Source organism: Amblyomma americanum, chromosome 8 (genome assembly GCF_052857255.1).
Source record: "Amblyomma americanum isolate KBUSLIRL-KWMA chromosome 8, ASM5285725v1, whole genome shotgun sequence".
Taxonomy (NCBI): domain Eukaryota; kingdom Metazoa; phylum Arthropoda; class Arachnida; order Ixodida; family Ixodidae; genus Amblyomma; species Amblyomma americanum.
In genome coordinates this window covers 85,534,517-85,559,393 of record NC_135504.1, presented here as the reverse complement: position 1 = coordinate 85,559,393, position 24,877 = coordinate 85,534,517, and the positions used below count along the sequence as shown (strand labels likewise).

The 24,877-nt window shown below is 49.9% G+C and overlaps 1 pseudogene; it reads right to left on the bottom strand.

The window, feature by feature from the left end:
* Window positions 1-368: 368 nt before the first annotated feature.
* On the bottom strand, window positions 369-22,702 carry LOC144102578 (uncharacterized; annotated as a pseudogene).
* Window positions 22,703-24,877: the final 2,175 nt, after the last annotated feature.

Here is a 24,877-nt window from a genome sequence, read left to right as displayed (position 1 = left end):
AGCCCATGCCGCTAAAAAAAGAGAGAAGAGCGATTTTTTTCGCGCGGCAGCCGGGTTGCGAAAAATTGTGCTCTTCGGTAGGCTGGTACCGGCTAAATAGACAAGAGCACAGTTTGTGCTACGATAGAAAAACAGACAAGAAACACAGAAACGCACAAGTAAGAACTGCAGTGAGGCCATCGTCAAGATTATTTGCCCGAAAGTTCTCCCCCTTCCACTCACAAGGTGTCCGTATATTAAAAAGAGCTAAAAAATAGCCAAATTGGTCGCTTAGCCTGTGAAAGGTTAAAAGTGAATGTTTAATGAAAAACTAAAGTGTGGCCCCGCACCAGCGACGCGCCAAGGCAGCAGGCTCTGAGAAGGGCAACTCAGCCGCGAATTAACTGTTCGACGCTGCGCTTCTCGACGGCGGTGGCGAGCCAGGGCTGGCGCAGGAACTCCTCGAGGAACCAGCGCTGCCAGTCGCGGCCCACCGAGGACACGACGATGTGGCGGCCGCCCCCGCAGTCCGCGCCGCGCCGAAGGCGAACCTCGTGCACGCGAGACCAGGCTGCCTGCAGGCTGACCACCTCGTCCTGGCCGTGCAGCAGCATGTCTTGGAAGCCCGGACTGGTCACCTGCGGCGCAACGGGCAGTCTCAGCATGAACCAACCGCCACGGCCGGAAGGGAAGGACGCACTATCGTGGTGTTGGGTAGCGGTGTGTGCTATCGGCAACGGATTACTTGAGGGGACATGACCACGCAGGATATATGCTGCCAACTGGGTACGGGCCTCCTGAGAATCTAGGAGCTCTCGGCGCTACTCAATGCTGCAACATGTGCCCAACTAAGCTCTACGTAGCCGAAGGACCGGGCTCGGAGGATAGCGAAAAATTTTGCCTTCAAGTTATGATTAAAAAAAATAGCTGTGGTTCAACAGGGCTGAACCTAGTTGGACGAGCGAAAGCACTGTTAAGGTAAGCACACAAAGGTGAGCAATCATCACACGCTTTTACGTAGCGAATGGTGCGTCACGCGATTTCCGGCAGTTGTGAGAGTGTCGTCGGCTCCGCATACGCAGCTGTGGAGCGGCGCAGCGAGTCACGGGATTAGTTTCGAGGCTAGCGAACGCTGTTGGTTCAACCAATACCACCTAGATAACTTTACAAGGCCCCCGCATGACCTCCTCGCCAAGCGTCTACGTCATTGCTAAGAGATGCAGCACGCAGCAGGTTGACGTGGCGCCATCTGGGAGAAAACTGACTAAGCGGAAAAATTCTGTTCCCTCGATCGGATTTGGAATTATCCTGGCTTTGGCTATTTTCTTGTCGCTTCAATTAAAACTCAAGAAAGCTCTTTTCTTATTTTTGCCACGCTTATATTAAGGAGTTTATAGTTTGAAATATTGCAAAAATAAATGTCGTGTTAAGCCTTGCATCCTTGCTGTCAACTGCGGCTTTAACAATGTTTAATATCAAACTCCAGTTGCGCTTGAAAGCTAATGCCAGTCCGCATCCTAAGTTGGTTGGGGACACTGAGACAACCAGTACGCACATGGTCATGGTGCTAGCTGACGTGAATGTGTCGCGTTTTCACGGAAGAGCTCAAGAACTGTGCAAGCTTTTTCATCTGCAGAGGCTTCGTTTGCGTGTTTGAACCTGCGTAGCCTCGGTTCTGAAATGCCTGGCTGCTGCTGCGCCCCAGGCTGCAGATCAAATTATGATGGTGGTCCGAGTGTCCGCGTCTACAAGTTTCCTGCCGACGAGACGCAAAGGGCAGCATGGACAAAGGCTATTTCTCGCGAAGATTTTGTGCCAAGCAAGCACACTGTGGTAAGCGTCGCTTTTGGTGCTGTTTTTCAGGATGCTTGCCTTAAACTTTTTGCTTCAGCAAAACTTCTTTTTAGCCTAGTTAGTGCATTTTGAACCAAGGAAAAGGAGCAGCGCAAAAGCATGCAACCACGCAAGAAAGGACAAGACACGAGCGCTGTTTTCGCGTTTTGTGCCGTGTCTTGTCCTTTCTTCTCTTGTGGTTGCATGCTTTTGCGCTGCTCCTTTTCCTTGGTTTTGTGCTTCACACGACATTTTTTTTTATGGCTTGCTTCGGAGAGGGGACTTTTTCTTCACTTTCTTATTACTTCGCTTGCGGAGTTTTATTTCCCAGTTATTTCGCTTGCCGAATTTTGTAAGCCTGTCGCCCAAACCTAATAGACTTGTGGTTATACTTTGTTTTTAGGTGTGTGAAAAACACTTTCAAACGAGTGACTTCGTCAGGTTTGCAACGTACACGGACGAGAACACTGAAAACGTTATCAAAGTTCCGCTGCAGCGTGTCCGCCTGAAGCCAGCTGCTGTCCCGAGTGTGTTTCCCGGCTGCCCGAAATATCTCTCTCCGCCACCATCTTCGCGAGAAGCTCCTGCAGAAAAGAAGGCCCGACTCGAGGCAGCGTCACTGCGAAAAACGATAGAGCTTTCTGTTGCTGCTCAAGAGGAAGAAGATCGCAGGAACAAAGTTTGCAGTTTTGGGGAGCTGTGTTCTGCCCTTCCGAAGCTTAAGACTTCTGACTTCTGGACTGTGGTCACTACGCAGGCAAAGGTTTTGTTCCTGGAGCTCTCCCTCGACCAAGCTCCCGCAGTGCGTTCATCAGTGGTGGTTTCAGACGACCTGTCTGTTCAGGTGTTTCTCGGAGGGTCCCGTCTCCACAATCTTGGAGACGAATGTGTGCCGTCACAAATGAAGTATTTAAGAGAGTTTGATAAAGTGCTGCAGTCTGTTGAAAAGCTGCAGAGTTGTGCTAGTGGCAGCGAAAAGGAACACCAGCTTCTCACAACTGTGGTAATGCTCCTGGATGAGGTGAACAAGGATTATGAGCTCCAAGAACATCATGAATGGAACTTACAGGTACTGAAATTTGTGCGAAGCCAAGTCGAGCTTGTTTTGAAAAATGTGCCTCGATATACACCAGATGTACTCGTGTTTTCAGGTCTGCTGTATACCATTTCTCCACATGCATACAGGTTCATCAGAAGCTCGCTTAAAATTAAGCTGCCGCACCCAGACACTATTCGACGACTGTGTTCGTCATATCACATGAATCCAGCACTTGAACAGCAAGATCCTTGTTTCTTGAACTATGCTAAAACTGTATTGCAAGCAATGGCCGAGCATGAGCGCACTGTGACATTAATGATGGATGAGATCCATCTTCAAACCTATTTGGAGTACAAAGCAGGCTTCGTTACAGGTGCCGCTGCCAATAGTTCCGATCCGGCTAAAACAGCATATGTGTTCATGCTACAAAGCCTTTTGTCAAGCAACAAGGATGTTGTTCACATTTTGCCAGTTGCACAGATAGATGCAAAAGCACTGCATCTATTTTTGCACAAGCTCATTACTGACCTTGAGTCACTTGGATTTAAGGTACTAGCTGCTGTTTCAGACAACAATGCTATAAATCGGAAAGCCATGACATTTCTTGCTAGCCCCCCCAAAGCCAGTATAGTTTACACACACCCAGCTGATTCCTCTCGTCCACTGTTTTTCATTTTGGACCCTGTGCACCTTTTTGAAGTCAATTAGGAACAATTGGCTAAACTAGAGAAACAGTGGAAAGTGTATATATTACCCTGATCTAAGCAGCAATGACCCAAAGCCACCTATTCTTACGGCATCATTTAAATCTTTGTGTGATCTGCACGAGGCTGAGCAAAATAACCTTTTAAAGCTGGCACCAACACTCTCACTGAAAGCACTGAACCCATCAACTATGGAGCGCCAGAACGTTAAGCTTGCTCTCAGGATTTTTAATGAATCGACAGCAGCTGCACTGCAATGTTCCGCTGTACAACATGCTAAAGGAACAGCAGATTTCATAAACACCATTTTGACATGGTGGCGAATAGTGAATGTCAAGACGCCAAGAAAAGGTGAACGCCTGCGTGATGAAATGCAGTATCCGATTGCGTCAACATGTCCACAGCTTGAATTTTTGAGGAAAATATCAGAGTGGCTAGACTACTGGGCTAGCCTCAGACACGATGCTGGCCACCTGACGAAAAAAACTCACATGGCGTTTGGCCACACGGGCCACGCTCTGCATGAGATCGCTTTATACTGCCTGGAAGAGCTGGGATTTCGGTATGTGCTCCTTGGCAAATTTCAAACAGATTGCCTTGAGGATAGATTCGGGAAGTATCGCCAGCTATCCGGAGCCCAATACCATGTCTCAATCAGGCAGATTTATGAATCTGAGAACAAGCTAAGGCTTCAAAAAGTACTGGACATGCCTGATCTTGACATTATTGCAGAACCGATCTCCGTCATAAGTGTTGAATCACTTTGTGCACAGCTCAGTATAGCAGTGACCAATGCTGATGTAGCAAAAAAATCGTCGATGATTCCCGCTGTTATGTATGTTGCGGGATACTGTGCCCATGCAACACTGAAAAAGCTCATGTGTATGTCGTGTAAGGACAATCTCGTCCTGGATAACACCAGTTTGGACCATGATGACACACTGCTCATTTCAGGCATGACAAGAGGAGGATTAAAGTTTCCACGAGATGTCGTAGTGAACGCTGTACTTTATACAGAAATAGTCCTTGACAAATTGAGGAGTGAGCAGTATGCATCCAAATTTCTGGCTCTTCCAAATCAGGAGGCCCTTGTTTCTCTTGTGTCAACCATTCTCCACAATTCTGGAGACCTTGATACGTGTGATTCTGGTCATTCGCCAGAAAAAGTCATGCGCCATATTTTGAGTGCTGCTGCCAACACGCTGCTAAATAATCTGTGCAAAACGAAAAACAACACAACAGTGTCGAAGGGGCAGCGAAAAATGCAAACTCTAAAGAGTTGAGGATTGATGAGTGTATCGTTTAATGGCAAGTGTTTCTGAGATAGCGGACCTTTCTTGCACACCTGATTACATTATAAATATAGCTTTGTATTAAGGCATTTTATAATCTGTACATGTTCTTTTCATACTTAGCAACTGCAGCTATAGAACATTTGATAGAACTGCAGTGAGTGGTAACTTGTGTACCAAATTTTTTTCCCTTCTGTATGATGGACATGTAAATGCAAATGGGTATGTTTTTTCCGGTTTCATACAGTATGGCACTGAACAAATTTTACTGGATTCTTGTGTGCGCATCTCACCAAATCACACAACTTGGCGACAGCTATATTATTTGTGTATGTGTGTGAGTGTGAAGTGCTTAAATAAACTCTTTATTCACTGTATTCGTTGCAACTTTTTTTAGAAATCTTGCTGGTTTGTTGTGAAACATCCGTGAAACGTGAAGTAGTATAGAATAACATATGAAGGAAGCTGACAGTCAATGCAACCAAGGAAAGCATAGGGGAATGTTCGATTTTTACTGAAGTGGTTATGAGTGGGAAGTGAATAGCGTAATCATTTTATGGATGCAAGACAACTGACTAGGAAGAATAAAACAAAGTCAAAGGAGCTACAACTGGGGCTAGTTGGAAATGCATTCTTGAAGGGGATGATAAGCGCTGTCAAAATACGAGAAGAGACGAACAAACAGGACAAAGCGCTTTCTAGGAACTGTTTATTCTATGAAGAAACATGAATATATATACACATGTTAACGTCAAATCATGCGCAGAAGAGGGAAGACCGCACCGCACTGACAAGAGCGATATGAAGAAAGAAATAAAATAGAATAGAAACGAACAACACGTGCCTTTACAACAGCCAAAGATTACTTATCTTGAGGTAGTTTAATTCAGTTCTCCCTAACAGCACCGAAGCGGAGCTGACGCATTGCTTATCTGGAGCAACATGCATAGCGAAGGCGTCGATTATTTCGCGTTCCCGCCTGTTCCTGAAGAATACATATTCTAATCAGAAACCGTTAAATACTAATATTACGCTGGCACAAAACACGCAGTATTTTGAGAAATGGGTGCCCGACGGGCAACCGGAAAAACCGCGTGGTGTGAAGCTGACTTCCAGGCACATCTGCAGTGTGTGACGTCAAGGACGTGTGCGGAGGCCTTGAACACGCGCGCCGCCGTGGCGAGTCACGTGGCATGACGTCAGAGCCAAGCCACCACTCCTGGTTTTGAAGTCAAATTTCACATTCATATGACCTTCAGCTTTGCGCGGGAGGAGTAGAGCTTTCGCTCTAAAAAGAAAGGAGGGCGTACGTGAGAGAGTGTTAGGCAACCTGTGGCTAGCGGGCCAGAGGTAGGGAAATTTCGAATGAGGACAGGAAGTTAAATAGCAGACCGCATTCTCTTTTGCTGGCGAGGAGATGCTCGCAAAGGGGATCTAAATCGAGGCGTAGATCACCGCTGTACATGCATGCAACTTGTAGTATTAATCGTAACTTGTTGCGTACCGGGCTGCTTACCCACGTCGCTTTCGGAGCCTCACGAAGTTGGCGGTCAGAGAAGGGTAAGATGAGGAAGTGAAGGAAAGAGAAAAGGGCATACCGTTATTGTCAGAAGCGCCGACCTTGCACGGGCTAGAACACTGAACACTCTCTTGACCTTGACGGAGGTTAGAAATGGAAACTTTATCGTTTCGCGTTCAGCAACTTTTGCCGAGAATTGTTTGGTATGAGTGTTCACTTGTGAAACAGTTTATGAACATAATTTTCATATATTATGATGAAATTTTACAACAATCCCTATATTCGCAGATCTCATCGACAGGCGCGCATTTTTTTTTTCGCTATTAACGTTTTTGCGATCGTCCAAAGCCTCCACAATTAGTTTTCTATGGTAGTCTTAACTTCTCCTTGCGAGTGATATGGAAAAGATTGTTTTAAAGATTTTGGTACACATCGAAAGAATGAACCATTACGTTCAGTTTGGTCATGAAAGTAGCTCGCAATTTCGCAATATTCAAAATGTTTGTCCAAAAATGCTGGACACGATACTGCATAGGTTCCACGCTTTCAGTGGGCGTAATATTGCCCCTGAACTTCGAAAGAGCAAGTGACTTCTGTATTGAGATTTTAAACTTCGTGACGATTTTGAATGCAAATATATTTACCTGGCATGCTAAGATGTGAAGTATTCCATTGTGTTAAAGAGAATAGCTGTGTGGGAAATATGAAGTTGGGCTTTGGCCGAACTGAACGCAAGTGAAAGTGCCTGCATGAGGAAAGTTGCAAGAGGCCTCACAAGAAACGCGCCGTCAATTTAAAAGCTGCAACTCTTGACGTGGACTTTTGCCTTAAGATAAACCAAGTGTAAACACAAGCCCTAACCCAAGTATAGGTATAGCCTTAGTGCAACGTGTAATGTATGTAGTATGAAACTCATATGCCCCACTTTGGGACAGTGGCGACAACCGTGAACGCAATTTTATGAGTTCTGCACTCAAAATATACAATGCTCAATGCAAGATGCACCAGTAAATAAAAAAAAACGGGGTAGAGAGGGCTCACCTTGATGCGCACGCAGTTGCCTTCCTGAATTTCCTGCACAGGCTCATGCAGTCTGGCGTCGCAAGGGAGGCCCAGATGGCACCGATCGCAGAAGATAGCTAGCAGGCTGTAGGTTCTGAGCACGGCCATTGTGAGCGTGTGTGTTGGCGATGACCAGCTGCAGGAGTCGCATTCGGGGAAGACGACAGACGTACTGCCCACGTAACGGAAAAAGAATGTCACGTAACAGCCAGGAGAGGGTGTACCCTCGCCATTAGCTATAGCGTCTTCAGCTCTTGCTGAGTTGATGAAGAGAGTCTCCAAACAATGTCTACAGATGCGGGCGCAGCGAACACCTGCGTCTTGCAGCAGGAAGCCTTCCTTTACAGCCCATTTTAGTACCACTTCAAGGGCGATGCTTTTGGCAGACAGCTGTGATGAAGTAGGAGGCAGCTGACTGTCCTGGCAGGCGATCAGAAGGTTGCCTTGCCGGTATGGCATCTCGCGTCGAGACGCACTCGCCAAAACCAAGAGAATGACGTCCGAAAATATCCAGGGAAAGCTGGAGCAGGTCTTGTGTGCATTAGAGTACGTCAGCATGAAGCATGCGGACGCCATTCTTAGCAGAATGGTCGTTTTCTCCTCGGTAGAGAAAGCGCTTTCCAGGTAAAACGCCTCTTCAACTTTTTTGAAAAATCTCTCCCTTGTCGACTTCGCTATGGCACGGTACTGCTTAGCGACGAGAACTTCCACGTTGCTCTTGTTGAATCTGGAGGTGTCGTTGATGAAGCCGGACACAACTTCTGCTTCAGTCTTGATGCCGTACTGCTTGAGTATGCGGTCCATATCGGACTCGTACGCCGCTCGCAATTCCTCCACAACGCTCCTGTAGCTCATCCAGCCGTGGAATTCGAGAGCTTTATGTTGATTCTGCCGTCGACTAGGTGGCTGTTGAAGCTGGTGCTAACTACAGATTCCAAGAACCTTTGGAATCTGTAGAGGTGACCAAGAACCCGGTTTGAAAGATAAGGGTTCTTGTGACATCCCTTTGCAATGAAGTCCGGGTATTCTCGGGGCCTTTCATGTTTCTTCAACACGGCGGCCACCCCGGTCTTCGAAAAGTCTTGGCAGGTGGAGATTTTGGCTGCTATGGAGAGACACTGTTTCGAAAACACGCCGTCCTTAAGCTTGTCTGCCATTGCTAGGTGCGCGTTGGACATGACGCCAACGTTGTCGTTCTTGATGTATTCCGAGATGAATTTCGTCATTTCATCGACCTGGAAGAAGTAGAAGATAAAGTTGGTATCAATATGCAATTTCAGCCGCTGGAACAGAGTAATGAGTAGAACCGGAAGAAGTTAATGTTAGCATCCACCCCCTGCAACTTGCATGTAAAATAATATTACAGTTCGTAGGAAGCAGTCGTAGTTGGCTTCGGTGCATTTTATTTGACGCCAATAGCAAAATAAGAGCCATCTTTTTCGTAATTACCAGACTCAGTTCAGAACGCTGCTCTTGAATCTTTTGTCCGCAAATCATGGGCTCTTGGTTGGGTCCCGGAAAGAACAGACTCCTGTCCCAAATGACAATGCGCTCGTCTCCATCCAAGTCGGAACCTGCAAAAAGATGGTATTTAATATGTACGCAGCGACACTAGCTATCGAAATGGAATTGGTGGCTTCTGTATTTCAATTCTCTTCATCATGGGCGTTTCCTTATATTCCCTCCATCTCTTATTACCAAGAGCCTGTGCTCCGGAGCCCTGTGACGAGCTCGGAAGAGAGACTGGAGCAAGCGACTGAATATGGCTCTGCCGTGCCTTTTTTTATCTGCGGTAGATGACATAGCTGGAAGCTGTCGGGCGATACTGATGGCAAGTCGATGTAAGGGTCAGGCCACAAAAAAACTGGATCGAAGGCTCGGAACTTTGTATACAAGCCAGCAACGCAAAATGCTCAAAGTGCGGCAACGCAAGGAGCTCATTTACCGAGGAAAACATTGCACTGCAATTGATTTTTTACACGCTCAGATATCGAAGTAGTTCACTCTCAAATAATTTGTATTGACAATCCAGAACGACCACACCCCTCGGTGGTATAGCAGAAAGCCTTCTAGTTTGCTGGCGATTACAGACATCGTTTTGAGAAATATGGCGAGAAGTGCGGGTAATGCGCATTGAAGTGTAATTCCCGATGCATTACTAGCAGTGCAGAAGCAGCAGCAGAACTTTTTCTCGTGGACAAACCGACTGCTTGCATTCATACTGTAGCTACCTGCATACGTGACTGATTACAGGGTTACAAGTTTTCGGTACTTCTGGTCTCCAGCACAGGGCAAGTCCTAAGCATCACAGCGCGCTTGTTTAGGAAAGTACAACGCATGGTAACGATGTATGCGATACCCGCGCATTAAACACAGCCACGTACTTTTCTGTAGAATTACTTTAGTTTTTTTCTGTAGAACTGTAGACCTAGCGGAGGTACTATTGACCGAATATACCTGCCAGGTTCCGCACACTTCACAACGCAGAATTGGAGTATAGGCAGTCCGCAGTGCCCAGGCGGCGCTGAAATTGTTCCGCCGCGCACGTAAAAAAAAATAAAAGCTGCCGTCAGCCAATTGGGCGGCGACAAACGAGAGACCACGTTCTGAACGATTAGAGGGGCGCGTTTGGCTGATCACATTTCTTGCCAAAGTGCTGTCGACGTAGCCCAGTTGGCTGACGCGCGCGCCACGTGTGGCTCGGACAGAGTGCGGAAGCTCGTGGCTATAAGCGCAGGCAGACAGCGTGGAAATGCACTACGGGTGCGCGCCAGAAACCGCTTGCCCCTCTGGCTAATTAAGCTGTGTTCCAGGTAGTATTTTGTGTCGACAGCAGCGCAGAAAGGTTGCGCATACACAGGTTGTAAAATGAAATGGCAGTACAAGTGAACGGCAGCAGTACTAGCCCCCTACAGAATGAAATAAACCTGTTCAAATTGCGCGCTTTCTGAGTGCGGCCGACGGTATGCGGATTGAAGAAATGCGCTCGCCGCTTTAGTGTCCTGCTGCAGCGCGTTCTACCGTCAGAGCTACTCTTATGCGACGCCGACTAGGGTCAATGGGCGCAGCTGAGAGCACTGGAACCGTAGTGGAGGCTCTTAAAGTCAATCACGGGTGACCGAGTAAGCCTTGACCATGCACTGTACGCGTGCGGAGAGGGCGCGGCCGTACTAAAGGCGTCCAGAGGAAGCGCACCGGCTTGCGCAGAAAAGCGGTTCGCTGCATGCTTGCCTACCATTACGTAGGAGTGTGACCTGAAACCATTTGCCGGGAACACGACTCAATCTTTGATGTGATGCAAGGCCGGGACATTCACTGCGGTGAATTTCCTCACGTCGCCGGGGTGCAGACAGGGGCAATTTGTCACGAACACGGTTCCTGTAAAAAAGCAGGCACGCTTCGTCGAAACTGCACCGTAACGGTTGTCTGCAAGCGAATGGAGGTGAAACACTGACTAAAGAAGTGGCGCATATGTATAAAGGTAAGTTCACATCGAAGTCGTATCTTTCTTTTTCTTTTTTGAAGAGTAATGTCAACACGTGTGCTGCCTGAAAAACTTGGGAACATACTTCTACACTGTGCGACATTCATCATTCGTATAGTGTGGCCCGTGAGCCCATGATTTGAACTTAATGCCGACGGATTACAGGCACCACGAGCGTTTGCGTGCGTGAATGCAAAATCCTCCTGGAGGAAATTTCCTTGCGATGCTCACAATGCAGTGGCACAGCACACACGTCGCCTGCACAGAGTGGCACTGCTCCATCGTTCGCAAGCGAAACGCTCGCATGGCAGCAAGAGGCATGGAGGGCTTGAAAAAAGGGCGTTAAAAACAGCGCGGGTACCGGGCATCCCCTAGCGACCAGATAAAAGTAGTGTGACAAGCAGTGGCACCGCAAGGCGGCAGCCTCTGCGTGAAGCGGCGTACCAAGCCTGCGATATACCGCATTGTCCTGCATGCAAGAAGTAGCGTCAAGGAAACCTGCAGTGGTGGTCGTTTCTCCAAGTGCGTTTGCAAGCATGTCAGTGGGCACAACCTGAGATCAGCTTCCCTGATATAAGGGCTGACGTATGTGAAAACTACGCACGAGGCGCAGCGAATAGATTTCAGTCGCCATGCGCGAGTTCATAACACCAGTTTTGCAACAGGAGCATAGATTAAAAACGTGAGAACCGAATTTAAGTGAGGAGGACCACTTCTATAAATAGGGCCAGAAGAAAATTCACAGGATAGGCTTCAGGATGGAGCGCCAATGGAATGAGGACGGATTTGTTAAATGTAGGGTGTGAGGGCTCTTTGGAAAACGCGCAGAAGTATTTCGGCCTCAACCTTCTCTAGTTTTCCCGGGAGGTCTGGCTAACGAGTGGTGCTTGAACACATTAGGAGGACGGCTAAGCTTCGCCTTAAAGAACGAAGGGCTATCGCCGTCTACACTCCTTTCTATTCCTTTTATTTCTCATTTCTCACCGATTACCAAGCTACAATCACATTACCGATGACGTTCATTGATTACAATACCAATTACCAACCACAGTTACCGATGACAAGTCCCTAATCATTATATGGGCTACACTGCAACACATGCTACACCACTACATACCCATACGTACCATTTGTTTCACTACGTTACTATGTCACACACCACAACGCGTTCACTAGGTGTCCCCCTAACACACTTGAACCAAGGACAATTCGTGCACTACGCGCTGCGTGCCCATTTAGAACGCAAAGGGTCTGGGTTCGAGCCCCAGAACCGCCTAGTTTCTTTTTTCATTTAAGACTTTTGGGATTTTTTCCCGACTGATGAAGGACGTCGGCCGACGCCGGGTTTTCAGCAGAATGAGCTCCTTTTGATGTCGCGCAATATGAGACCCAAAATCCGATGAGCGCAGGCGTAGAGGGTGTTAGGAATATGCGTATAACTAAGCAAACAGTTAGGAGGTATAAGGAATATCTATTATAACTGAAGTTCACAACACCTTTCAAGGAAACCCGACGTCAGAAGACACCCGAGATAATGGCATAGCAGGAAGACTAACGTTTCGAAGGTGCGCATGCGCTACGGAATACTCTGTAGTGTGGAGGGCTCCGGATTAATTTCGACCACGCGGAGGTCGTGAAAGTGCGGAGAAATCTCTCCTCCATCGAAATACAGTGTCTGAATCAGGATTCGAAGCCGCGACTTTGGGCACAATATAGTTAATCTGGAGCCTGGGAGACTCCAATCCCACGGTATTTTGCAGTATTTTTGCACATTGGGTATCATTGCACGTCGCCCACATTTAAACGCGGTCCCAGCTAGCGCACTAATGCGCAGCAGAATGGTGTAGCCACAGCCACCGAGACGGGTACCTGACAGGATGAAAACCTGCGGGCCATTTTTCTGTCGAGTGGACGAACCAAGTGAAGTGAACTGCACGAACAGCTGGCCGTACTTCAGCGTCCTGGTCTCATCGAGCACACCGAACATGTTTCGACCCAAGTTGCGTGGTACAGCGATGCGAGTCTTGGACAGGAGAGACTCTGGAATAAAGAAAAAAAATGAAGCGTACATCCAAAATATTTTACATATCGACTCCAGAACTGCATGCTATATACGCGAATTCATTACTTCGTACATATACTGCATAGGTTTATGGGGAATTTAACGCCCCAAAGCGACTGAGGCTACGAAGAACGTCGTAGTAAAGGGCTCCGAAACTTAGACCTCCCGGGGTTCTTTAACGTGCACTAACATCGCACAGTACACGGGTCTCTAGAATTTCGCCTCCATAGAAATTCGACCGCCGCGGCCGGGATCGAACCCGCGCCTTTCGAGTCAGCAGCCGAGCGCCATAACCACTGAGCCACCGCGGCGGCGTACTTTTATACTGCACAGTTTGTAACCAGTTTTTCCGGTAAAATCAGCGTAGCGCCCGATGCGTTTGAAAACAGCGCGAGTGCAGTACAACTGCTAGTGCGTCAAATCATTCGCAGCTAGCTACTGCGATTCTTGGAACTGTCGCTGCCGAAGGCCACACTGCTGATGGGGCGGCGGCGGCAGGGATGTCTGGCTCACCCATGGATGTCCTGTAGACAGCAAACAGGATGGAGCGCACGAATGGGTCCCGCGTGAGCGAGAAGCCGTGGCGCAGCAGCTGGCTGAAAGGGAGCGCGGGGCCCACGTACGTCTCGAGCACCTGCAGCACGACGCTGTCGCTGACCAGGGCCTCGGTGAACAGGGTCACCATGCGCTGCTGCAGGCAGAACACCCGGCTGGGGACGCCCAGCTGCTCGAGCAGTGTGATCAGTTGCCGGTGCAGGAATACGGGACCTGGCAGAACGGGGCACGCGATGGACGGTTGCAGAGTACGCTACATGGGGCGACTCGTACGACAACCGAGCCTGACGTAGCTTGCGCACATCGAAAGTTGCGTGCGCGCGCTTTGGATTAAATCAGACTCGAGGAAAAAAAAAACATGCCGCGCCTGCCGAACTGTAGAAACATCAGCCCAACTAAGTGCACTACAGGACACAGCCCTCTCCCGCTGACCCCGAATAACAACGTCCTGCGGGACCTGCGGTAACCTTATCCCCGCATACTTCCTAATCTCATCCGCCCACCTGACTGAGTCGGGTGTAACTGCAACGTCTGCCTTAAGCCACGTCGTTATTCTAAGGGACCAAAGGCTGTCTTCGCGCATTACATGCCCTACTCATTCGATGACATGAAATAGGAATTAACTCGCGTTTATTTTTTGTCCCGCTCTGCTCAATCCCCGTCTTTTAACGTTGCACGTATCATTTTCCTCTGCGTACCGCGTTTCGCTGTGCTTAGCTTAATTTCAACCCTTTTCGTTAGACGCCATGTTTCTTCCCCACAAGCGAGTGCTGGCAAGATACAGCTATTGTATAATTTCCTCTTGGGGGAACACCTGTATACGCATGACCTGAGATTACCTCCTGTTGAGGCGCATCGCATATGCTGTGCGCTCCATTAACATTACTTCAAGCACGAAGTTTCGTTCGCCCGACTGAAATTGCGACGCGTGCGGAATGAAATATGGAGAAAAGGCATGTTTTGCACTTACGCGGAGCTGAAATTTTGATGACCTCAATGCACTCCGAGTTGACGCAGTTGAACTTGCGCATGCTTTTCCTCAGGACTAGCTGCCTTCCGCTGAGCAGTGGGTTGACGCAGGGCATGCCTTTGTAGCCAGCGTAGCGAATTTGGATGGCAGACGGAGATACAGTGAGGCCAATCTTATCGGTCACCTATTGGAGAAAGACAAGTCACGGCCCGCACCATGGGGGTTGATGTCGCAGGTGTCTAGAGCTACCGCAAGCTTGCGGCACACGCATGAGAGAATTAATCTATGCATGAAGGCATTAGCCTGCCGTTACCCTATGCGGCATATACCCATGTAAAGCCAGCAGCGCGAGCGACTCATTACTTTCTGGAGCCTCACAGAAAAATGAAATCATATTAGGAAGAAGACCAACCGCAATGCTTCACAGCTTCCGATAATAGTGGGCTGTCGGAAGCTGGTTTCTGATCGAGCACTGAAAAGGCGAAATCACCAGAATTGAACCAGGTGAAAGACACGGCAGGGGGATCGTTCCTAGCCACCAACGCTCGAATGTCCCGAAAGCGACGAATGACTCAGAAGGGTAGCTCATGTAAATAAAGCTGCATGAATGAGTTGTGTTCGCATCAACGAGGAGAGGCACAGACGGCAAGGCGCCACCCCCCCCCCCCCCCTCTTTGCAACATGCACGCGCATTAAGTGAAGGACTGAATACATGAGGACTATATATTGCTCACAATCAGGATTGCAAGAACTCGCTCCGACGACTTGTGCCAACGACATTGCACCTGTGTGCAGAATTATAGACCTCGACATGCCTGCGAGTACGCTGGTGTAGAAAGCGGCGGGCGCTACGGACAGACTGCCACAGAAAGCTGCAGGTAGAAGATGGGAGGCCGAGTGCGGTGCCCGACGCTGCCGATGCTCACAACGGACTCCCTGCGGTATGTTGTGCCGTTGTTCTCCCCCCGCCTCGCGGGAGTGGGCGGACGATCACGTTTGTGCGTGCGTGCGTGGCGGCAAGCTTCCCTACCAGCAGCAGACGGCGTAACGGCTCGAAGTGGCGAAGGAAGTCGGCGCCTGGCACCACACGGGCTGCCAGCAGAGGAGGCGAGACGTTGGCTGCAGGAAAGCGCTGCCCTGCGAGGGACACCTGATCCCCCCGAGACATCCAAATGAGGCCATCGGCCCTCCCGTTGTATCGGGCGTGGTTTCTGAGAATTGGGCACGCCTTCTTGGCCGGCTTCAGGAGCAGCGAAGGCGAAAACACCATTGGGCGAGGAGGACCCTGAGAGAGAAAGAGAAGCCGAGAATCTCCAGCGAGACGCGTTGGTCGCGACGGGAAGACAACGGACACAGGAGAGCCAGCCGCCGGGAAGAGAGGCAGACCACGGTAGAGCTTGAGCGGAGTGAAGCCCCGACCTGCCGGACGACGACCAGTTCTAAAAACCAGCGGTGAGCGGACCCCCCGTTTCGCCTTCAGGCAGAAAAATAATGTATTGACGAGTTACGGCCTTGTTGGCTCGATTCTCCTCGCTTCAGCAGGACCCGTAGATAGCAACTAATTAGGTTGCTTTGTGAGCGACCTCCGACATTCGGGAGCGTCACATTTAAAAAAAATTCTACTTTCGTTGAACCTTTCTTTAAAGAGTACAGACACCTAAATTTTGGGTGCTCGTTTTCTTGTTTGTAATGATGCGTAAGGCAATAATATACACGGATTACCACCCGATATTCTACGACCACTGAATAATTTATAACCAAAATTTTTTCGTGCTGTTTCCATTTCAACCGCCGAATTAGGACTGAAGTCAACTTGTACTTAAAGGTCACGTGACATAAAAAACCAATATAATCGCTGCTTCCTCATTCGTTGTCATTACGGCTCGTGAGGAAGTCTGGCTTCAGCACTGCAGTAAGTTAAAACGATAAAGCAGCGACTTTATGGGCGTTTTTTCATGCCTCACTTGAAACAAAAGCACTCTTTGACGTCACAACTATCTTTGGGTTGTTAAAACCGAAAAAGAATGACAGAAATAATTGGAATATAAATTATTTAGCGGTCTTAGGTGAATATCATGTGGTGACTCATGCGTAGTACCGTCTTCCGCATCATTATAGAGAAGAAAACATGCGACCAATATTAGGTGTCTATACTCCTTTAATTTCCGTCTATAAGGATTTGTGCAAGGTTTGAGTCGCCAATATAATTAACGTTTGGTTTACTGGTTGTCATTATGCATGAAACTTTTCCTGAAGATCTAGCTGGTTCGCGAAAATAAAATTTCGGCTTCAATGAAGCCTTCGACAATTCTAGGATGATCGAATTTTGCACGCCATAGCAACACCAATGTGCTTTCAGGCAGGCAGTAGCGGAATGTGCTAAGAGTTAATTTCGACCACCTTGGCTCACTGGCCGAGGCAGGAGCGTGGCCGCTCCAGCTCCAAGTAGCGCGCAGGGCGTTGCATCACATATACCGGCCCCATCGCGCACCGTACGGTGGCTCGCTACTGTAGCGGATGCGCACGAATCCACGCTCACGAATGGGTGCGGCGCTGCAGGAATATGAGCGCCTAACAGAAGCCGCTCCCTTACGGCCCCTGCCCGCCCTGGACTGCTGCATCGGAGATACAGCGAGAGATCGTCGGCATCGCCGGAAAGCGGAGCACACCCCTCTGCGCTGTGCAGCAGCTGGCCAAAGCCGTCATACACGAGGAGCTTCAGGACCATCTCCTCGTGTACACCGACGGCTCAGTGGTCCGCGACAGCCGCTCCCTCGCAGCGGCGGCTACCATCCCCGCCCTGCGTCTGCACAGCCAGACACGTCACCTTTCTGGTCTCCTGCACGACGACGGAGCTGATGGGGATCCAGCTGGGATTGGACCTGCTGCTCTCCATCGTCCCTCCGCCACCCAGGAGTGCTCTGCTATGCGACTCCCGCAGCGCCCTCATCCGCCTGCAGTGCAATGGCCGGGGTACCCCACTAGTGCGCGGCATTCGGGCAAGCATCGAGTGCCTCCTGCAGAAAGGATGCGTTGTGCGTGCACAGTGGGTGCCCGGCCACTGCGCCATCGCTGGCAACGAGGAGGCCGACGAACTTGCGACCGCCGCACACCAACTACCTCCAAGTGATCTCCCCCTTGCGCTGGAGGACGTGCGTGAGGTCATCCACGACCATCTCCGACGGCAGCACCCTGACCCACGCATCGCCGGAGGTGAGCGCATCGCCAGCATCAACAGCTGCTGCGCTCTTTCGCGGTCGCAACGCGCAATGATCCTCCGCGCGCGCATCGGCTGCGTGTGGCCTGGGGAACAACGGGTGCGTCACGGACTCCCGACGAGTGATGTGTGTGATGGATGCGGTGCAGTAGAGACACTGGAGCACCTGCTCCTTCGCTGTGCCGCGTTCGCTGACGCTCGTCGTGATATGCTCGCGGCGCAGGGCATACTCCCAGACTCGCTCAAGACGCTATTGTGGCCGCAGGGTAGTGCGCGCACACGTGAGCGAACCTTGGTGAGCCTCTGTGAATTTCTCGAACAGACGGGCTTGACGTCCCGTCTGTTAGCGCCAGGTAGGGAAGCGCAGTTACAGAACGCTCCGCATGAACTACCTCAGACCAATAACAGCTGTGCGTCCCACCCCAGCTGTTGTGTACAAAGTGTTGTGCGCGCGGGTTGTTTTTTTCTTTCTTGACTGCACATGCGCACATCCTGGACAATTTTATCGTTAGCCTTTGTAAATAGTGTATATATGACCACTCCCTGTGTCCTTTCATGCTGTCCCCTCCCCTCTTTCATTTCACTTCTTCAAACTGCCTGCTATCCTTTATTTCCCCTGCCCCAGCTCAGGTGCCGCCGCCACACTGATGGCAGATGGCGGGGGTAGCAAAAATCCTTTAACTTTCATTTTATAATCTTTATTAAACAGTTAATACTACTTACCTTGCCTCTGACGTATTCCTTAACTTCGGTACACGGGCTTTTTTCTTTAGCCGCTGGGGAAACCTGTGACTCTGCACTCAACAGCCGAACGCTGTATACACACTAAGTAACCGCAATGACATTTGCAGGAGAAATGACTCTTAGAAATTACAAGGTGATTGGACAGTCGGGCGTCGATGCGAATACTGCGGGAGGTTTTTAGCGATAGCAACATTATGGTAGTATTTCGACACCGTGTATTTCGAGCCTTCAGCGTGGCAGCGCCGCCACGCCGTCACTTGGTTGGTCACGTGGTATGGAGGAGCTGCCGGCGGCACGGTACCGTGGCTGATCACGTGGCTCGTCACGTGGTTGGTCACGCGACCATCCACGTGTGCGGAGCAGCTGCAGCTGCTGGTGGCGCGGCGCGCCGGCGAAACCGAGCTGCAGCAGTTGTGCGCATGCGCCGTGTGAAGTGGGACGAAGATGAAGGAACGCCCAAGGAAACACAGCGGCGAAAGACTGACTTTGCAATTCAACTGAGCAAGTTCCACCCGGCCAGCTGTAGCTATCGCGTAACTCCAGGTTTAACCAGAGCTAAGCCACCGCAAATTTTAGCAATTTAAGAGTTTTCCAGGAGCACCAGTTTAAGCAGGTATTTGACCTAATAACCTCGCTCACCACCTTGACGTTACGATAGTTCGGTGGTGGACGTTATAAAAATATGGTTTACCTCTTTGAGCAGCCCGGGCGAAATCATGCCGATGCCGTCAGAGAAGATGTAATGTTCGTCAGTCACTGGATGTTTTCCTCCCAAGATGTCGGGGACTTCACTCACAGAGTTGCTGAGCAGGGGAACCTGTACAGATTCTTCCTTAGACGAGAAACACTGTCCCATGTGTGCCATCTTTTTGGCAGTGCTCGCAATACCACTGAAGTCACCCATCCAGTAGCGAATCATCTCGCTGGAGTAGCCCTTTGCGTCCTAAGAAAAAGCGCGAAACGTAATAACCGTAGGACAATCGAGAGACTAGTAAAATTAGTTTTGGATCGCATGCTGCGGTTACGCAGAGGCGTCGCACACATTCCCCAACGCATTATAGCGAAAACATAGTCTGACTGAAGGCTGTCCATTTTCACTGATGATCCTTTCTAGTATAGCCTTCACCTGCCTCGTGTAGGGCATGCTTTTCGTCCACAAGGCTCACTCAGCCGAGGCGCGAACAAACAGTTGGCGGTTAAACGGAAACGCCAATCGCTGATGCTGCTCACTCGCAATCAGATACGAGCAAGGTGTCAAAAGCTGCTTTTTTCTTATCTCGACTGCAAGGAACAAGAGAATGGAACACTACACTTGCGCTACCGTTATCCCAAATGCACCTAAAGGCACCATCGGCAAGAAGCGGTGCAATTCATGCCTTAGCACTTTCCAGGGCACGATCGTAACAATCCTGGGAATTGAGAACTGCCAACTCACCGTTGCGTAAAGCCAGGCCCCATGGTCTCGAAGCTGGCTGCACGAAGTGGCCAGGAGCCTGAACCGCCTGTTTCCGGCGACCAGGCCATCGAGGAGCGTCCTTGCGACAACCCGCTCGACGACCATGAGCCGACAGTGACCGGACATGGGCGAGTAGGACAAGTTCTGCATGTTGTCGTCGCGAAATGAGACACGCAGCGAGAACTCCGGGTCAAACTTGCGAAGAATCCTGTTCTGGCAGTGGATCTGCGGAGGAAGCAAAATGACCTTCGACGGAGTGACGATGCAGCGTCGAACCAGGCAAGTACCAGCGGGCATCTTTGAGAGAGCGGCGGCTGGGGTGCAGAACTTTGCGAACAGCTTCGGCAGGCATGAAATTATGTCGACAATCTCGTGCTCTTTGATGGCGCTTCGAATGGCGTACAGAGCCAACTCGAGGGCAGGACCACTGGTGTGGAGAACCCTTATCAACACCTCTTCGAACACTTCCAGCTTGTCACAAGCAAGTAAAGCCATTTGAGCGAATCCGTCGTGTCCTTGCTGTAGGCCAGCGCTGAAGGCGTAGCACGTTGGGAAGCAAAGATTCGCCTTAATCTTGCTGTCGCATCGCATCTTGATCTCTCTCAGCTGGGCGCCAACCTTCTTCGTAAGCATGGGGCTGTACTGGAAAGTGGTGTCTGGCTTGCAGCGCGCACTAAGGCGACTTATCGCTTGTCGCGCTTTCAGCTTGTTCCGGAGAGTCAGCTTGACGACTGAGCTCCCGCCAATGTCGTAGCTGCGCATCACCCATCCGCAAGGACATCCCAGTTGGAAAACGCGGTCGTACCATACGCCATCTCCTGTGGATGCTTCCCACGCATTCACGTCGTACGCACTTCGGTACAACAGCGGCACAGTGACGAGTTGAAGGTAGATGCCTAGTGCGTCGTGGTGGGTTTCGGCCTCGTTCAGAACGACTCGGAAAATGCTGTGGTACGGTACCTGCAACTTGTATGAGCTGCAAGTATGCCTGCAGCCTTTGTTGTGGACTAGCATGAGCATCACTTGCAATAGCCGTTCGTCGTGCTTGAAAGCGCAACTCAGGGTGAACCCGGGGACGCCAGGTTTTGAATAAAGGACGCGGCTTTTGGCGAAAAGGCAGAGCCCAGCGAAGGTGCCGAATTAGAGAGATGCAAGCGGAATGTCGGCTTCGTGTGGCGTCCACCTGCACCAGAACCCACGCTCTCGCTCCGGGATCAGCCACTGGAGATGGCCCCTGAACGGCATCATTCTGCCCAGGAGGCACCACTGCTGCGTTACCCTGGAGCTTACGGCCTACAGCTCGCTCGCGGGAACAGCTCTGCTGCCTGTGTCGGGAAACGTGTAGGTGCACACGGCCTGGTAATGCCTCTCCTCCGTGTGCGTACCCGGTTGTTGGGCGACATAGCTCATGTGAAAGCGCGCGGGCAAGGGGGTGTCGATGGTCGTGAAAAATCTGAGAAGCAGCGAGACATACTGGTCGATCCCTCTGTTTTCCTTTTTCCACACAGAGGAATTCGAGGCTGTCCCCCATCTCGGAAAGCCTGAAAGAGGAGGATTGCAATCGGCGAGGAAAGGCCTTTGGCATATACACTCGCGCGCTTTTAACAAAGGGTAAAACGGCTCAGTATACCGCTATGGGCATTCACGACCGACAGCGAGAGACAAACGAACAGGCAACTATACACGTGTGGACCTGCCGAAAGCCATAGCATATATTTCGAGATTACTGCGGGGACAAACTCAGTACAACCGAGCTACAAGTCGGACGCATGTTTATCATGTTCGCAAATTTATTTTGAGCATAATAAAACTAGACAGTACGTACCATTCCTCGCGTTCCCGATAGGTTATGCATGTAAACGACACTTTCTTTAAAGCGAAGTAAGCAGTTTAAGCAAAATACCAACAGTTCGCTGGTGCAACAGAACTACTCGAGCCCATTTGCACTGCCGTGACTGAACACTGTGGTCGCAGGGGCTAGCCATACACTGTAGGGTTATTTTGTCCGGAAAGTGATGTCCGTGATTATGTTGTGGAGCAACTATATGTCACAGCGCGCTAGGACCGGTTGGGAATGGTTGAGGGGAAGTTAGCCTACGCGGGCGCGGTCGCGCAGTCTGTGCGCCCGTCTGGAGATGAAGTACAGGCTTTTCCTGAAACTCGTTTTCATCTCCCGTGCGAGCCGTAATGCAATGCCCGTTGGTACATCGGATTGGAATCAAATTTTGTATGAAACTCTGAAAGTGCGCAGTGGAAACTTTCCGCATGATAAAGATGTTCTTTGTTAATAAGTGTGTCAGAAACTCAAGTCTATTGGTGGCACAAGGTCTTTTTAGAAGGCGGTGGATGAAGTACGCGCTGGACGGCCATCAACGACCCTCTCCGACCAGAATGTGGCGCGTTTGACAGATCTTTTGAACTCAGACCATCGTTTGAGTGCCCGTTCAGTGGCACAGAATTTAATCATCGCCCCCCCCCCCCAAAAAAAAAGCACGAGATTGAGACGAATAATTTGTAGATGCGAAAAGTGTGCGCGAAGATTGTGGCCAAAGTTTCACGGACGGCCAAAAATCGCGCCGAGTTGAAACGTGCCAGGAGCTTTGGAACTTGTATGAAAGTGACCCAACTTTTTAGAAAAGGTCATCACTGGCGACGAGTCTTGGGTGCTGAATACCTGTACGACACCAAAACATGCAGCATACGAAACAGCGAAGTGCCGAGTGGCACGCCTCGGTATCCCCTCGCACCAAGAAGGCCAGAATGAGCGAGTAGAAGTTCAGGACCATGCTGTTTTTTTTTTACATTAGGGGTCTCGTTCACCACGAGTTCGTACCACATGGCAGATCCGCAAACGTCAGATTCTACATGTAAGTGCTCAAGAGACTCAAACAAAGGGTTCATCGCGTCTGACCTTGCATAGCGGGCTCTTTGAAACTTCACCATCACATCGCACCAGCCCACACCACGTTCCTCGTGACCCGCTTCCTGGCAGATTCAAAAGTACACACGGTACTCCAGCCGCCCTAGAGTCCTGACATGGCTCCCCCAGACTTGCTTCCGCGCTTGAAAACTCCCATGAAAGGAAATAATTTCGGAGCAGTTGACAGAGTCACGAGGCTTGCACCAAGGCTTTAAAAGACATTCAGGAGGAGTCCTACCGTGACACCTTCGACACCTGGAAATCTGGAAGGAAGTGATGTATCAACGCAGGAGGAGCCTTTTTTGAAACCTTTCAATGTGTTGAACCGAGCTGATCAATTTTTCTTTAATCGACTCACTGACATTACGTTTCGGACATACTTCGTACTTAGCCCCTGTGACCACAATTTGCGTCGCGTCAGTGGAAAGTATGTGGGTAAACAATATTTTCTCTCTCCCGTTGGTCCGGGGCAATAACAAAAAAAATGGCCGTCGGCTTTACCCTCCATAAAGAATCGTCCTGTCGGTATCCCTCTGATGCAAGGCAAAAATCTCTCCTGTATTGCTCGTCTATTGTCACTAGTTGGTACCATAGGTGGAGATAAGATCGACAAACGGGCGTTGTCCAAACTTTGCCAGGACGAACTTGTGCCCAAACGAGAAGAGAACACAGCGGTGGCCGCTTATCGCGGCGGCCGCCGCGAACACGCACGACCGGCCGTCGGGATCAGAATCCGTCGCTCTCGGCCGCGGCCTACGTATTTAACGACTGAAAATTCCAGCCATGCGCCGACATCGTCGCGATCTGCCCCTAACTTAGCAGAAGAGGTCTTGCGTGACAAATCCTTTCAGAGCGGTACTATCGGGTCTAGGGCGCGTACGAAAGATACTCTCCTCGCGAGAGGAAGAGGAGGAAGCTGGCGGCGATAAAGAAAAAAAGATTAAATTTGACGTGCAGAACTTTAAGCAGTACGCTGTAGTTGAACGTCCACTTTTTTTTTGTTCTATTCCTTTGCTTCCCGAAAAGTGAAGCGCCCTAGTTCCTCGCGACGATCTCTCTAAAAGGTATTTAAAATTTCCACCCTGCCAATGGAGGCAGCTGCCTGTGCTTCGCACCCTAGATTATGATACTTGGCATTCAGGATTAACGTCCCGAAGCGACTAATGGGCTAAGAGAGACCCCGTAATGGAGGGCTCCGGATTAATTTAGACTGCATAGGGTTCTTTAACATGCGGTGACATCTCCCCTTTATCGAAATGCGGCCGCTGAAACCGGTTCGAACCCGCGACGTTGGGCACCATAGGTTAATAAGAAGGCATCCAAACTCTCCATTCCCATGTGTGCAACTTACCCAACGCCCGCAGCTACAAAGCATGTACAGTTACACACTTTCACAGTTAGCGGCTTTGCTCGTCTTCGTTGTTGCGGACATTCCTAGCCTTGAGCGAATATGAACTTAGGTGGCATTCTTCCCGACCATCGAGACTAAATATTCGCTCCGTCCTGCGATTCTGGCACTCAGCGTCTATACACATGTCCACGCTCAGCCACAGCTGCGATTGAGAACTCTATGGTTTTCACACGCGCCTAATACCTGCGAACGCAAGGACAGAAGGCAGAAAGAAGTGGGGAGGTTAAAGATGAGAAAGTACTGCCTTACAACACTTCACTGAAAGAAAAGGGGGATAAAATGAGAACGAGAAAAATAGGAGCTCGAATGTAGAGCGAAGTAAGGAAGCAAAGACGTTGCGTTCGGAAGTACCTAGTCGATGACACACTGCGCATGTGACGCCTGGCGGCAGTCCATGGGTCAGGTACCGCTTCATCAAGAGAGTCACGAGCGTGGATGCTGCTGCATTCGTAGCCGACCGAGATGCAGGCCCGAGTGATTACCGGGTCGCGAGCGCCGGCTCTGTCACTGAAAGAGCACTGGCGAGAGAGCAGGAACGCGCATGACAAGAAACTAGAGGTGTGCGAATAGTATTTTTTCCAAACCGAATCGAATAGTGTAGCTGTGCTACCGAATCGAATCGAATAGTGA